The 14,894-nt window shown below is 44.9% G+C and overlaps 1 long non-coding RNA gene across 1 annotated transcript; it reads left to right on the top strand.

Annotated features, from left to right (window-relative positions):
* Positions 1-279: 279 nt before the first annotated feature.
* On the top strand, positions 280-14,624 carry LOC123022303. Its single transcript, XR_006414507.1, has 3 exons — positions 280-382; positions 10,325-11,041; positions 13,494-14,624. It is a non-coding gene; the product is annotated as an uncharacterized LOC123022303 (long non-coding RNA).
* The last annotated feature ends 270 nt before the right edge of the window (positions 14,625-14,894 follow it).

Raw genomic sequence — 14,894 nt, 5'->3', positions numbered from 1 at the left:
AGGGAAGGAAGGAAGAAAGAACTGCGGGGAAAATAAGCGGGAGAAAAACTGCGCCCACGGCGGGATGGAGACCTGGAGGAAAGACGAGGGGAGGCGTTGCTTTTCCGTATTTCTGAAGGCACCGTCAGGACTTCATTACCCAACAGCGCTCAGGGCCCAAGGCCCGCCCTTCGGGCTTTTGCAGCTCCTTACTGGAAGGGATTTTCGAGGGTCTCTCGGACGGTTCAGCGGGATTGGCTGGCCGTGGCTGCCACTCGGGGCCGCTCTCCGGAGCGCGGCGAGCCGGGCTGGGGCGCGCGGCGGAGGCGCTATGGCCCCGAGGGGCAGCCGAAGGCGCAGGGCGCTTCGCTGGCGGTTGCCGAGGCGGGCTTGGCGTGCGCAGGTGAGCCGGGGCTGCTGAGCGGACGCGCGGGCGGGCAGCTTCTCGGGGGATCAGCCGAGCCGCGCATCCCCGGCTCCATCGCTCGCGGCTGGAGGGGGGCGCCCCCTTTCCCAGCCCATCCTCCGTCTGGGATGCTTGCCGAGGCCAGCTTGCGCCGCGGCGAGGGCGGGGAGCGCCTTGCGCTTGGGTCTGCGCCTCGCCAGGGGTCTCCTGGGTGCTTTGCGCCGCGAAGGGCGGCGCGCAACGGGTCGGCGAACTCGTTTGCGCTTCCCGCAGGGACAGAGACCGGCGGGGTTGCCTGCTTTCTCCTTCTCCGGCTGAGGCATCGCGCGGGGAGGGTGCTTTTCCGCTACCCTGCACGTGAAGTGTCCCGCAAGGCCCGTTCATTTCGTCCTCGGGAGCTCACGGACTGAACGGGGATGAATCACCCCGTTTTCGTAACGGAGGGACCCGTTTCTGGCATGATATCCTACAAATCACCCAAGGCTTCCATACAGCCTCTCTATTTGATCCTCACAGCAACCCTGTGAGGTAGGTTAGGCTGGGAGTCCGTACCTGGCCCAAAGTCACCCAGGGGGCTTGCTGGCTTAGTGGGCTCTAGAACCTGGATCTCTTGAGTTGCAGCCCAGCTGTTGAACCCCTGTCTGTCAACACAGATTAGCTAGCTATCCCCTTGGAACTCTGCTCTTTTGCATGGGCTCACTTGTCTTTTTTGCTGAACATTTCCAGTAACCGTGACTGTCAAAGTACAGAACCATAGTTCGTTCCAAATTATTAATGCTGGAAGAAAATGTGCCAGTGCACATATGTTATGATGCTTATTTGAATCTGATTTGGAAGGATTGTGAGTAGAGAATTATTAGTATTTTCATTTATGTACGGCCGGCGTTTAGCACACATTTGGTTCTGAACTCAGTGTGAGTGTATGTGGTTTGCACAATCACCAGAGGATCTTTTCCCTCTGGCCTCATGCTTGCGGTGTGTTTTGCCCAACTATCTTCAGAGCTTGGTGAGGTTCGCAGTGGGATGGTTTTGACGGCACCCAGAGCTTCGTCCCCTCTGGGCTTGGACCACAGAATATCCACGTGGTGCAGATCACGTGGCCCAGAGCGGGTGGGAAGAGGATGGTTTGGAAACTCTGAAACAAACTTGGCTCACAACCCCAACGGCATGACTGATCATGTTGTGCCAACCAGGTTATAGCTGTTTATCTACATTACATTCATGTAAATGGGACCAGAAATATTGTAAGAGGTTCAGGGGTACTGTCTTTACTTGTTTCTCAAGTAATTTGGTACTTAGCTGCTTCCACACTCATTGTGGGTTTTAGAGACTGGAAGAAAGCTTTAAGGAATGCTTGGAATGACAAAGCAATCCAGGTGTCAAACCGTTACAGAAAAGCAATAAGGACAAACAACACGTCTTAGGCTTTCAGTAGGCTGAATTTTGCAAGGTTGGATTTACTCTTCTTTCTGCTCCCTTCTTCTCATGCCCTCCAGTCAGTGAGAAGTTTCCTCCCTCAGAATCTTGGTGGGTCTACATTCCTTATTTCTCCATAAATTTTGCAGCCTGGTGCTTGCTTAGAAGAAAGTCCAATTTATTCACTGGGTCTTTTCCCCCAGGTGAATATGCATAGGATCATATCTTTAGGCTGCGAGCCTGTGTTTTATTTATTTATTTATTTATTTATTAAAACATTTCTATGCCGCCCCTTGCCGAAGCCTCTGAGCGGTGTCCATTCATTTGGGAGTAAATACAATCAAATCCACAAGACTTGTCTTCAAATACATGTGGTATTTGGCTGCAGGAGCCCAAATGCAGGGCTCTTAGCACGAATACATGAAGGACCTTTTGCTGCTCTCCCGTCTTTGCCTTGTATGGATCACTGGGATGAGGCCAGGCTGACGGATCAGAGGGAGAACATGGTAGGTAGAAGATAACATCTTTCAGCTTAACATATGGTATATATACAGGGTGATATAGTACTGGTATTCTGTCAGAGTAGCAGTGATACATAACTGTTGCATTTGCATTGTTAGTATTTACAGTTCACAAAAACTTCGCAGCAGCTGAGTTTGTTTAATTTCCAAACAAGAGTTCCATTTCATTGGCAACAAAGTGCCTGCTTGTGTATTGCCAATTGAGGTTATTCCTTCCTTCCTTCCTTGCATTCTTCTGTTCTATATTTCAAGTAGCTCATAATCTGGGAAGGCCTTTGGCAGTTATAGCCTGCATATAAATATGTGAATAAATAAATAATTTTTATTAAAATGGCTACTGAAATCCTGGTTATATTAAGTCAATCAAATAGAATCACCCAGGCGATATAAGGGGATTGTTTAGTGTGTGTGTAGGAATATGCTGATTATTCATGCTGGGTTTTGTTGTTGTTCTTGTTGCCGCACTGTTGTCTAAAGGTTAAAAAATCTACAATGCTACATTCTGCAGAAGACTTCTACTTCCTGCAGAAGACTGCTCCTGAAAAGCGTATTGTTTCTCAGTAAGCCATATTCCTTGGCACTTTTACAAGCTCAATCCACACAGGTGTGCACTTTGATCAGTTTTCAGCTAGTCTGTGGCATGGATATTTGTCACTAAATTAATTTTTATTGCTTTAAATCTCTCTTCTCTTCACCTCTCCAAAGAGCTTTTCCCAACAACAGGAGATCATCTTGCAAAGTTTTTAATGCATTTAGCAGTGTGTGTGTGTTTATGTGAGAGAGAGAGGGAGGAAGGGAGAACAGGCAGATGAGTAACCAAATTTGTTTCTCCCTCCGTCCTCCTCCTAGCGAAAAGCAGAGCTGTTTTGAAAAGGGCTCCCATTCAGTTGGGGACATGGAAGAAGAGGAGGCAGTCAGATGATTGTTGTGTAATGACATTCTTTCAGCGCCTGGCATTCTGCTAAAAATGATTGACTCTGATTATCATATTTGCAAGCTCGGTGCTTGGTTTGATGAATGAAATGCAGCAGGGAACGTATGGCATCAGTGCAGATGTAAATGTCTATTGTGAGTTGTCCTTGCCACAGCAAACCTCTTGTCTAGGCGCTGCAGTTTTAAAAGCAGTGTAGCTAATTTTTGGAAGTATTGAAATATTTAGCCCAGGCTTCCTTCGCTTTGGTTGTCACCTCTGCTTTGTGTCAAATGGCAGATTCATTTCTTAAGGATGTCTCTATTTTCTGCTTTATCTGTACATTGATAGATTCTGCGTGACCAGACCTGAGTGAGACTTCCCTGAGAGAGGAGTGTGTTTAAAACATACAGACGGGCAGAAAGAGACTAAATCTAATCTCCTTTTATGGCCCCGTTCAACTCCTTTTGATTAAATGAAAATATGAACTTGACTTGGAGGATTTTTCCTGCATTCTCCCTGTTATGTAGCTTTAACAGATAGCTTTCCAAACACAGAAAGAACCATAACATCCTGGCTGATAAGTTTTGCTTACTTTGAGTGGATTGCCTGGAATTGCCTGCCTGCTTGCTTTTTTTAAATTCACACATTGCTTCTCTTTGCAACCTCTTACACCTGCCAACCTGTTTCAGTGCAGAAGTGGGATCTTTAGAAACGGAGTCAGGGAAAAATCCAGTGCAAAACATGGCATCTCAGGGCAATCGATTCCATTTGCATGTAGAGCTGCCCATATACAGGGGTTTTCTCACAACTTTTCAGCAGTACTCCATTCTGTTTCTCTAGGCTTAGAGAAGGCAAGAATAGGGTTATAATGAACCATATATGAATATAGTATAGTATGCAAGCTGTCCCCTTGCAGTGGGACTGAATGACACTTAGGAATATATTACCCTGGCTGGATTCTAAATGTATGATTTGAGAATCTAGGACTTTTAGGTATTTTTGGAATTCAACTCCACAAGCATTATTTCCCCTTAGTTTAAAATCATTCTCTCTCTCTCTCTCTCTCTCTCTCTCTCTCTCTCTCTCTCTCTGTGTGTGTGTGTGTGTGTGTGTATCAATTTAGTTTAGTTCTCTCTAATTACATAGGAGCTAATATTTCTAGCAAAAGCAGCAAGGACTTCTGTGACACCTTTAAAGCCTGACCACAGTGTAAAAAGCTTTCCTGGGTTTGCTGTGACAGTCCTAACCCAACTGCACCCATGGAATATCATATTTCCATTTTTACCTCTGGTGACACTGAGGCTGAGTGAGAGAATAAGCATGTGCCCTTTTTCTACAGAAAAATGTGACATATTTTCCTCCAGTGTTAATGGCTGTCAGGACATCACCCTGCTGGCCACCTGGCAGCAAGCTTTCCATTCAGTCATTTCCTTACGAGCGCCATTTCTGCATGTCTTCTCGATCTGAAGGTTCTGATTTACTTCTTCAGATATGGGTAGGTGGCGTGTTGAAGGCGATTAGGAGACAGACGAACAGGTTCCCTCCATCCATCTAGCTTGCTGCCCATTCCCGCACAGGTGTGTTTGTGACTTCCCCAGCCACAGTTGAAAACCACGGCCCTCTAGCCAGACCAAACTTAGCAACAGATTTCAAAATCCCCATAAAATGATCTGGGCATCTTTATAGTTCACAAATGATTGCACTGCATGCCCTGTGGTCCCCAAGGCACCAATCCAGGCAGATGGTACAACGTGGTTTTCTAGAATATATACCAATTGCTTGAACAGTATGATTGCACGACACAACTTTGCAATGGTAAAATGAACAGTGCCATGCAGTCTGGTCGATTCCAGGCACAGCCTTATGCTTTCTGCTCTTAAATTTCTGGAAAAAGGAAGCTTGCGTGCATCCAACGCAAGGCACAAAGGGCAGGAGTGGCAGTGTTTACCCTCCTGCATGGTGCTTCCCATATTTCACCTGGCTGGCCATTTCCAGCCATATAAATGAAGGGCTATGGGGAGAGGGGAAGGAACTGGGGCCATTGGATACGATGTAGGTGGTTGGACCCAGCCTCTTCCCCTTGCTGCCTCCCCACCCCACAGCATGCCCCTTTAGCCCTCTCTGAGGTTGATTTGCAACCTTGGAGACATGTTCAGAGTGTCCACTTGGAGACCTTGGAGGTGAGACTCTAGGTCCTACCCTCAGACAGCAGTATGAGACCATGGGGTTGCCCCTGAAAGAATAATGGAAATAGCAGCTAGAATCTTTCTCTTTCAAATTAAAAGTTCAAGCTCTTATTTTCTTCTTAGCCAGGAAAGGCATCATCATGGAGGCCTCATACTGACTGATTCGGCAGAGGTTCGGTGATTATGTTTGGTAGGCTGCTTATTCTTCTAGGATCTCTCTGCTCCACCATGTTCAAATTTTATATTTCTGTGATTGGAAAGGTACAATCCCATGCAAGTCTGGACATACCAAAGCTTTCAACTCCCAGAAATCTCCAGCCCGCATAAATGCAGTCTTAACTTCACTACGGTTGGCCCACCCCTTTGGTCTTAGGTAAAGATTTCTATAGCTTGCCTCAGGCAGGAGTTTCAGGCTGCCTCGAGAAGCGTTCCTGCAAAGACGCTTTGCCGGAATCAAATGCCTTTTGCTTCCAAGGCATACCCAGTGCTTTTTCCAGTTCCGGAAACACAGTTTTGCACTTAAAGCTACGTAGCTGAGACAACTCAACTGTTCTGCATGCATAATTAGATCACAGATTAAAATCAACATCACTCCCATGAAATCTGATACATGCCAGTCGACAGACTGCTGAATATTTCCTACTTTGTGGCTAATAGGATGTCACAAGTGAGAACTGACGTCTGGCAGGGCCAGGGTTGCATCACGGGGAGTGATGTGTATGCTGTAAAACCAGAACCTTTTTCTCTTCACCTGCTGAAGCCTGAAGGCCAGTGCCAGTTTGCAAAAATACTTCCTAGGTGAGAAACCTAGGATGGAACTCCGCTTGTCCAATGAACGAAGCAATCCTAAACACACATTCCCAGGGGACTTGTTTCTTGAGGAATGCATCTGTCGTTGCCTTCAGTTCTGTATATTATTATTTTTTGCATCAATGAACCTGCAGTCATTCCCCTGTATTGGCCCTCCTTTTTTAATATGTATGGAAAGCAATGGGCTCCCTTCCAATGCCGTCTCTATTTGGGGGCAAATCAGGGCCTTTGCTTTCCTTGGTGCACAGACCCCACCTCCACCTTTCATTTAGGTTCCTGGGCCAGTCGCTTTTCTTTTAGCCTCACCAGTTTTCTGCCTGGAAAACAGACGGTTTTGTGATCAGCCACGCTTGCCCTAGCGCCCATTTTATGAATTGGGAGCCCTCACCCATGGGTGCCACTTTGTCAGAGCACCCACAACACTCTCAAAATTCGAAATTTGAGGGGGGACCCAAAAGAAACCGGAATCATTCCCTGGTGGGCGAGCCCATTATAGTACATGGGTACCTCTTATGGGGACATTAGACATTATATGGGGACATTATAGTACCCATGGGTACATGGGTATAGTACATGGGTGCCTCTTATGGGGACCCTTCTGCATCTCTCTGCTGACTGGTGTTGTTGACCGAAGTCATGGCACCACAAAATGGCTGTTTTCAGCGATCAATAAATCAACAAACATGCAAGAGTAACAAAAACATTTACTATGTGTCACCACGACGTCATTTGGTGACATCGGTTGGCAGAGAGATGCAGAAGCGTCTCCGCAAGAGGCATCAAGCGGCAGAAGCATGCGCTACGACGGGCTCTCCCACCAGAGAATGTCTCCAGCTTCCTTTGGGTCCCCCCTGGTATATTTACCAACCGAAAAAGTTTGGGATCCCTGCAGTAGTAGGACAGAGAAGGAAGTGAGCTAGGAGTCCCTAACCCATGGCCAGATCTGTTTTCCACAGGGACGGGCACAGTTGCAACATCAGCTTGAAATGGGCAAAGGCGTTCCTGGTCGTGGCCATAGCCAATCTGTGCCATCAAGCCAGCGTTTACCTGCAGTCGGCGACCCAGTTCCATCTTGCCTCTTAGATTCCCTGATTTCTGTTTTGGTTCCTTAGACTGCTAACCTGATGCAGGTGGGATCACATTGCAGTGATGCATGCTGAGTTTCTTGGCCGCTGCTCCACGCCTTACGGATGCCCGAAGTGTGTGTGTACATGTACACTAGGGATGTATCAATCCTTTTGATCTGTGGCTTGCAGACTGTCAGACATCATTTTATCCATTGTCCGCTTGTTGGCAGATTTTTCTCCCCATTTCCTGAATTGGTTCGCGCTTGTTCAGATTTGCACTTTCAAAAATGCACGTCCTCCAAAATGCTTTAATGCTTTAGCCTATGTGGGGAACAAGGGGATGCACCCTTTCAGTTGGTTTTTTAAATTGTTTATATTTTTCTGTGACTGCATCTATGCAAAATCCTAGGAAGTAAAAACAAAACAAAACTGCCGAATTTGCGTGACTCAGGGAAAGCCAGTGCATTGTGGAAACTGCAAACTGGGTTCATAGAAATCTGAACTCCTGGGAATCCATTGAGGACTTCTTTGACATCCCAACTGTACACACGCAGATGGACACACACAGACACACTAATTTGTAGCTCAACTTTCTTTGAAAAAGAGGGAGGCTTTTATCAAGCTTCATAAAAGCATAGTTTAAAAATAAACTTTAAGTTGCAATTCATATATTAAGTCTTTTAGAGTTCACTCTTCCGGGGAACTGCAAATACTTGGTAGGATTATGAAACACAGCCAAGAAAAACAGCGGACCACCTATGGACATAACGTGTCCTTCCATTTTGTGGACTTTGGAGAACGGAGGTGCAAGATTTAGGTATGTTTGGAAGCAGTACATTGAGTTTTGATAATTTACTTAGGGGCAATCTGATGCCGGCTGAGAGGAAGAAAATGTCCCCTAGTTCCCAGCCGTGGCTGGCTGGAACATGCTGTAAGTTGTACGAGGTGTTTCTGTCTAGGCAGGATTGTGCCCTTAGGCATGCTCAAGAGTCAGGTCAAAATCATGTCTTTTGATTCTGCATTTTACAGGAGTGCCTGTAATGCTTATTGTTATTATCATTTAGAAGTTGTTAATTAGAAACTTGTAGCAAATTTCCCCTTGAGTTTCTTTTTCCTTCCTAGTCAGGCAGTGTGCTCTTCGTCAAAGATAATATTTCTGGGGTTTCCCCCAGATGACGTTTCCCTGCAAACTTTGAGATTCTCAGGAACCTGCTGATTTCATCCTCTTTGGTGGGGCTGGTGCCATTTTGGCTTCATGGACAACGGAATTTGCAGCCTAAACATGGGGATTAGATGGTCTGAAATCCTAGCTTTCCGGCTTGCAAAGCTCTCTAAGCAGAATTGGAAAAACATGACCATGGATGGAAATGCGATACAGGGAATATCAATAAAATCAAATGAGGTGTTGTTGTTGCTGGTTTATGCATGTTTCAGTGAGCTGTGTGGTCTTCACTGGATTGTGTCGGTATTGTGTTTTGCATTTTAATATTTGATTGCATGATCCAGGCCTTTTTCAGGTAGAGGAGGCAGGTTCAAGAAATAAGTCTCAGAAATAAACTAAACTAAATTGAGCTGGTGTCCTGCTCCAGCCAAGTGCCTGGCCGAGTTTTCATGGAAGCAGTTTTTCACATTTCTGTTGGAAATCAGTAAGGAATGGGGTATTAGCAATAATGAAATCCTACACATGGAGCAGTGTGAAAAGAGGACAGAGCGAAGAGTATTCTTTATAAGCGTTATTGAACATCTGGACAGTCAGTCCAAATAATTCTCCATAATGTGTGTGTCCAAGAATATTATGGAGAATACTTTTGTACTGATTGCCCAAGGGGATTTTTCATGCTTGACTGGGAGCTTCTTTTAGCTGAAACATGGGATAAAAGTATTTTAAGACAAACAAATCAATGCTCACATCAACACAACCGATATATTATTTATTGTCAGGAAAACCACGGGGCAGTGCATCGTGGTGCTTAATAGAGTGTCAGAGAAAGTATGTTTTCTCCCTTCAAAATGATTATTTGGATTTGCTAAGGAATGAATCTGTTAAATTAAGCGGTGAATACTGCTCTTGCCCACTTACCTGGGTATAAGCCCTGTTGAATGAAATAGGGCTTACTGCTAAGTAGACATAAATAGGATTGCAGAATAAACATTCATATGGTTAAGTGAAAGCCCAGTGCTATGCATGTTTACTCTCAAGTAGGACCTGTTGAGTCTGTAATGGAGAGACTGGCTCCTGGGATTTTGCTTTAAGGTTAAATTAACTTGGCTAACAATATACAGGTGAGTCTGGAAGTAGAGGTGGGGATATGTATGCTACCGTTGTAACATTTTTGTTATCCTTCCCAGATGAAAGTTCGAATTCCTTCAAGTTAAAAATGACAGGGCCAAATATTGTTGCTGTGGGCACAAAGCAGGGTATTTCTCACTCCTTTATGAAGCAGTCTTCCATGAATTACGTCTGTTTTAAGAGACGAGATTGTTTTTCATACTCTCCTGCCCTATAAAGAGAAAAACACTAACATGTTTACTTAAAAACAGGTTGGACAAGGGACGGAGGAACATTTTATTTTTATTTTTTGTAAGGTAGCATAGAAATTCTAGCTGAAAGGTAAGAACAGGATGTTCTGCCGTCAGTTAAATCAACACGTCTGTTGCTGAATGGCAGAACTGTTGACCATGTTGCACTGAGAAGCAGGTATATAAAAAATAATGCTTGCTCACTGCTTGTGTGCCCTCAGATAATTGCATACCATCGAAAGGTTTGTCCTTAAGTTGGGAAAGGTTCCACTAGTTGAGGGAGAGTCAACCTGGTGCCCTCTAGATGGCTTTGATTAAGGCTGATCGTCCCAAACTTCTGTTAGGTACCATATTGCCTACCCTTCCTAGTTTGCTACAACAGGCAAAAGCCTGGAGAAGAATCCATGTTCTCTCCTCTTTTGTTGTCATTCCAGTGCCTGCTGGCCTCTCATTTTCTTGTTATTTCCACATCTTTAATCACCTGTACCCTTTGCTCTTTCTGTCAGGACCTCAGGGTGCTGTGCCTGGATCCTCCTTTAACCATGTGAATTAAACTGAGGGAGAAATTAAGGTCATCTCTTGAGCAACATGGATGAGCTAGGATCTGAATGTGGGTCTCCTTACTTCACTTCTGGCGGCCCAGGAACCATTCAAGTATCTTGTGATACCTGCGTTGCTCTTTGCGTACTTTCCAACTGTTATCCCAACTAAAACTACTCCAAGCAACTCCCAGACAAGCTTTCAGCAACAATGACAACCAACAGCCAACAATTCCAGAATCTCCATCAGCCAGGTTGGAACCCCAGGTTGGCTGGGTATGCTCTTCAGACCTGCACCTTAATGTCCCTACTTTGGGACAAGACCTGTTTTGTGACTTCCTCTTTTCTTTCAATTGATTTGTTTTAAATGAGTACACACATTTTTAATAGTCCACTAAAATAGACATGTGCTCACTTTCTTTTAATCCTGTAGCCCACTCCGGCCCACTGTCCAAACTAAGAAAGAAACACCAGGTTGGCAATGAAAGAGTTGGTGCAGAGGTTCCCCAGGGCAACTGACTGCTTGGCTCAGACGTCTTATGCAAACAGCCACAGAAGCTTCATGGCTTTCTTGCTGAAAAGAGAAGTGCTTCATCAAACTTAGAAATATATGCAATCTATATCTGAAATTGTTCTATTATAGTCAAGTACAAGACATATGTGAAAGCTGGTCCATAAGGAAGGGTGAGTGCCAAAGGAATGAGGCCTTTGAATTGTGGTGCTGGAGGAGACTCCTGCGAGTCCCTTGGACCGCAAGGTGATCAAACTGGTCCATCCTGGAGGAGATCAACCCTGACTGCTCTTTGGAAGGCCAGATCCTGAAGATGAAACTCAAATACTTGAGCCACCTAATGAGAAGGAAGGGCTCCCTGGAGAAGAGCCTGATGCTGGGAACAATAGATGGCAAAAGAAGAAGGGGACGGCAGAGGATGAGGTGGCTGGATGGGGTTACTGAAGCAGTTGGTGTGAGCTTAGGTGGACACCGGGGGATGGTGGAGGGCAGGAAGGCCTGGAGGAATGTTGTCCATGGGGTCGCGATGGGTCGGACACGACTTTGCGACTAACAACAACATCTGAATTTGTTCTATTGTAGTCAAGTGCAGGATGGCTCCCATTCTGCCTTGGAGCTAGAATTGGCTTTCTCGGATCCTGGGGAGCGCTTTGTTGCCCACCCCAACCTTGGGACCTGAGATCCCTTTAACTGAGAGATGCCAGCAAACGTAACTGAGGCTGTTTGAATGCCAAAGCAGGGATTCCACTACTGCATTTCTCTACCATCCCCTCTGCAAAATTTGGCCCAGTTTTGTGTAACACATTGTCCAAGATCCACATCAAACAATAGCACCAGCTAAGCAAGAGTTTCCTGGCCATCTTACAGATATATAATCAAAAGCTGGGATTCTGAAAAGAGGGAGAAATCATCTGTCTGTCTGGGACTAGACGGGACTCTGTCTGGGACTATAAGGCACAATTCTTCCTGCCATCCCCCAAATTTGCTCTCTTTGGGCACTATGATAAATAAAACTCAGCCTGTGATTCTCGCTAGTATTGGAATTGCACTAAATAACGCCACCATCCTGTTTATTACTGGCTTCATTGGATAATAATGCACTATAAAGCCTTCTGGAGGGTTTTATATAGGAGTGCTCTGTCACACTTAGTGGGGCAAGAAAAAGGTGACTTTGTAATAATGGCCCTGAGAGAAGGATATAATGCTGAAAGGTGGACTAGGGAAAAATTCTTCAAAATAGCAAATAGGCTTTGGTGTCATGGGCTTCTGTTTTAACCCCTGGCTTCTATTTCTGGTAGTTCACTATGTTTCCAAAAGCTTAGGATCCAGAAGCAACCTAGCTCATTATTGAAAGTTTTTTCTTGTCACATGCAACAAAAGCACCTTCTGATCAATTGCATTAGTAGGGGGTAGAGGCAGAGACTTCTTGGTTGTGGCCCCGTATCAGTGAAATTCTCTTCCAAGACATATTTATTTATTTAAAACTTTTCTATACCATCCAATACTTAGATGTCTTGGGATGGTTTACAACCAATTAACACTGAAGCAGAAATAAGAATGAACAACATATATGGTTGATTCTGTAAATTCTGGTCTTTATATAAAGGAGTCTTGAGCTTTTGAGTGGCTTTTAGATGAGGTACTGGCTGGAATTCCTGATAATTTAATGGTTCTATGACTGCCTGTTTCTAAATGCATCTCAGATCATAAATGAGGGTTGAGTTGGATTGTGAGATTTAATAGCTGTTTAATAGCTTTAATAGCTGTTTTTAAATGACATTAAAATAAGAATATGCTATTGTTTCTTATTTTATTTTAATATGTGTTCCTTGGGAGGGTTTTCTGGTTGAAAAGTAGGGTGGCCACAAAAAAGAAGATAAGGACACCTGGTTTTTCCTAAAATAAGCATAAGCTAAATTTTATGTGCAGATGCTCCTTTCCACATTATTATAATGATCTCACTAGAAATATGTCATGCAGAAAACTATGTGCCCACCAGTTCAGTCTGGAGTCCAAGCACAAACTGATGGTAGAACTCAGTTCTAATGGTTCTGTATCTTTCCAGGACCTGGGTAAGACAACCCTTCCACCAGAATACTGCAAGAGAAGATACCTAAGAAAATATCTTAAGCGGACCAGAAAAATTCAAACTTGTGGTTGTTGAGGAAAGCATAGACTTAACCAAGTCTGGCTCAGGCTTTTGGAAGAGCTGTTTAACAGTGGAGGATGGGTTTGGAAGAGTCCTCCTAAATTGAGCTAAAAGGTCATATAATCCAGGTTCCTCTTTCCAGAAGTGACCAATCTCCATGAAGCCTACCAGGTTAAAACTGAAGGAATAGTCCACTTTCTGTGACCAGAGCTTAGTGTTGCAGTCTCAGAACACAGGTCATCATGGCTGATGGCCACCAATACTCCTATTCCCAGGGGCTTGGTCTAAGCATCTTCTAAAGCTATCTGCTTAGAAGAACCACATTCTCAAGGGGCATCTGACTTCAGGAAGGGAGTGTGCCTGAAGGTCACCCAGGAAGGGTTTGGGGTGTTGGTGCTCCAGTGTTCCTCTAGTGTCTTTTCCTTGTATCCATTCCTTAGCCTTTCTGCTTAAATGACTCTCTTTTTCTTTTTCAGATGAGGTGGGCAGAAAGACTGAGCGAGGACTCCTGAACCTGTCCAGTGGGTAGAAACAGATGGGTCACTCCATCCACGTTGGGAACATGATGCCACCCTTGCAATGCTCTCTAAAATGTGGTCTTGATGGGATCATCTGTCTTCGCTATTCATTCAAGGGCAGAAAACAAGAGAACTTCCTAATTTGTTCAGTAACCAAGCTTTGATAGGCTGTCAAGCAGGATCCAGTGGCCACGGCATTGCCTGTTCTTGCCTCCAGGGGGTATTTGGAAGCATGGTTTCCTCCAAATGTGACGATCCCATTGAACCTTAAAGACAGTAGCTACTCGCATCTCTATCTTCCAGAATATGGAAGAGCACTTTGGAGAGAAGCACTATGTCAATATGAAGTATGAATAACATTAGCTTTAGGGGTTCCTTGCTTTGTTTTTCACCGCTCGTCTTTATTGTATATTCAATTCTTGCATTCACCGCTTGCTTCTGAGCATCTTACTGCCAATGCTGCTTCTGCATGTCTACTAGGCAACAGAACAGCACCGGAGGTGCAAAAGTCAAATAATGTATTTCATTTTTAGCAGGTGACAGCTCTCTCCCCCCAAAAGCAACCAACAATTCACCTTGCTAATGTTAAATTGCTCGAAGCCCTGATGAAAAGTTGCAGGGAAACTTAACATCCGCAGGGCAAATCTGGTTTTTAATTCTTCATCTTCTTCTTTCTTTCTGTGTCTTTGCCTTCTAAATGCCTTGGGCACATTTTCCAATTCTTTCCATTTGGTTCTTTGGGAATTAGAAGTACATTGCAATGGGAAAGCGGAACTCGAGAGCAACATTTACCCGCTGGTAGGGTCCACTCAAATGTAAATGCTAGAGCTGGAACGTGTATCTTTGTCTATATCTAAATTGCAACCTTGATTAGACTTTAGAGCATAATCCATCTTCAGAGGAGAATTTATAGAGAATCTTTATGGGGAAGAACAGGCATTGATTTGCTCCGAGCTTGTGGACGGAGCAAAGAGACGACTTTTTCGATTGGCTAAAATTCAGGTTTTGCTGTGAGCAATTTAAATTTGGTTCAGTAGGAATGATGCTGCCTGCCTGCCTGCCTGCCTTCCTCCCTCCCTCCTTCCTCCCTCCCTCCCTCCCTCCCTCCTTCCTCCCTCTTTCCTTCCTTGCTTGCTTGCTTGCTTTCTTTCCCTCAGAAGGAGCTGTGAGTGACGGCAATGGCGGCCGCGGCCGCTAAGTGTTTAAATGATGACACCATTACGTGGAGTGATTTTCTGAAACAAGAGATTCCAGCCAAGAATTACACCTGCTCTCCCATTGCCTCTGAATCCTTCCTTTGCCGGCTGTGTGGATGATGATTGATTTGTTTGTGACAGGTTGCAGGAAACAGTCATTGAT

Source organism: Varanus komodoensis, unplaced genomic scaffold (genome assembly GCF_004798865.1).
Source record: "Varanus komodoensis strain SLA01 unplaced genomic scaffold, ASM479886v1 scaffold19, whole genome shotgun sequence".
NCBI classification, from domain to species: domain Eukaryota; kingdom Metazoa; phylum Chordata; class Lepidosauria; order Squamata; family Varanidae; genus Varanus; species Varanus komodoensis.
Note: the sequence above shows the minus strand (reverse complement) of the source record. Positions and strands in the feature narration are given on the sequence as shown.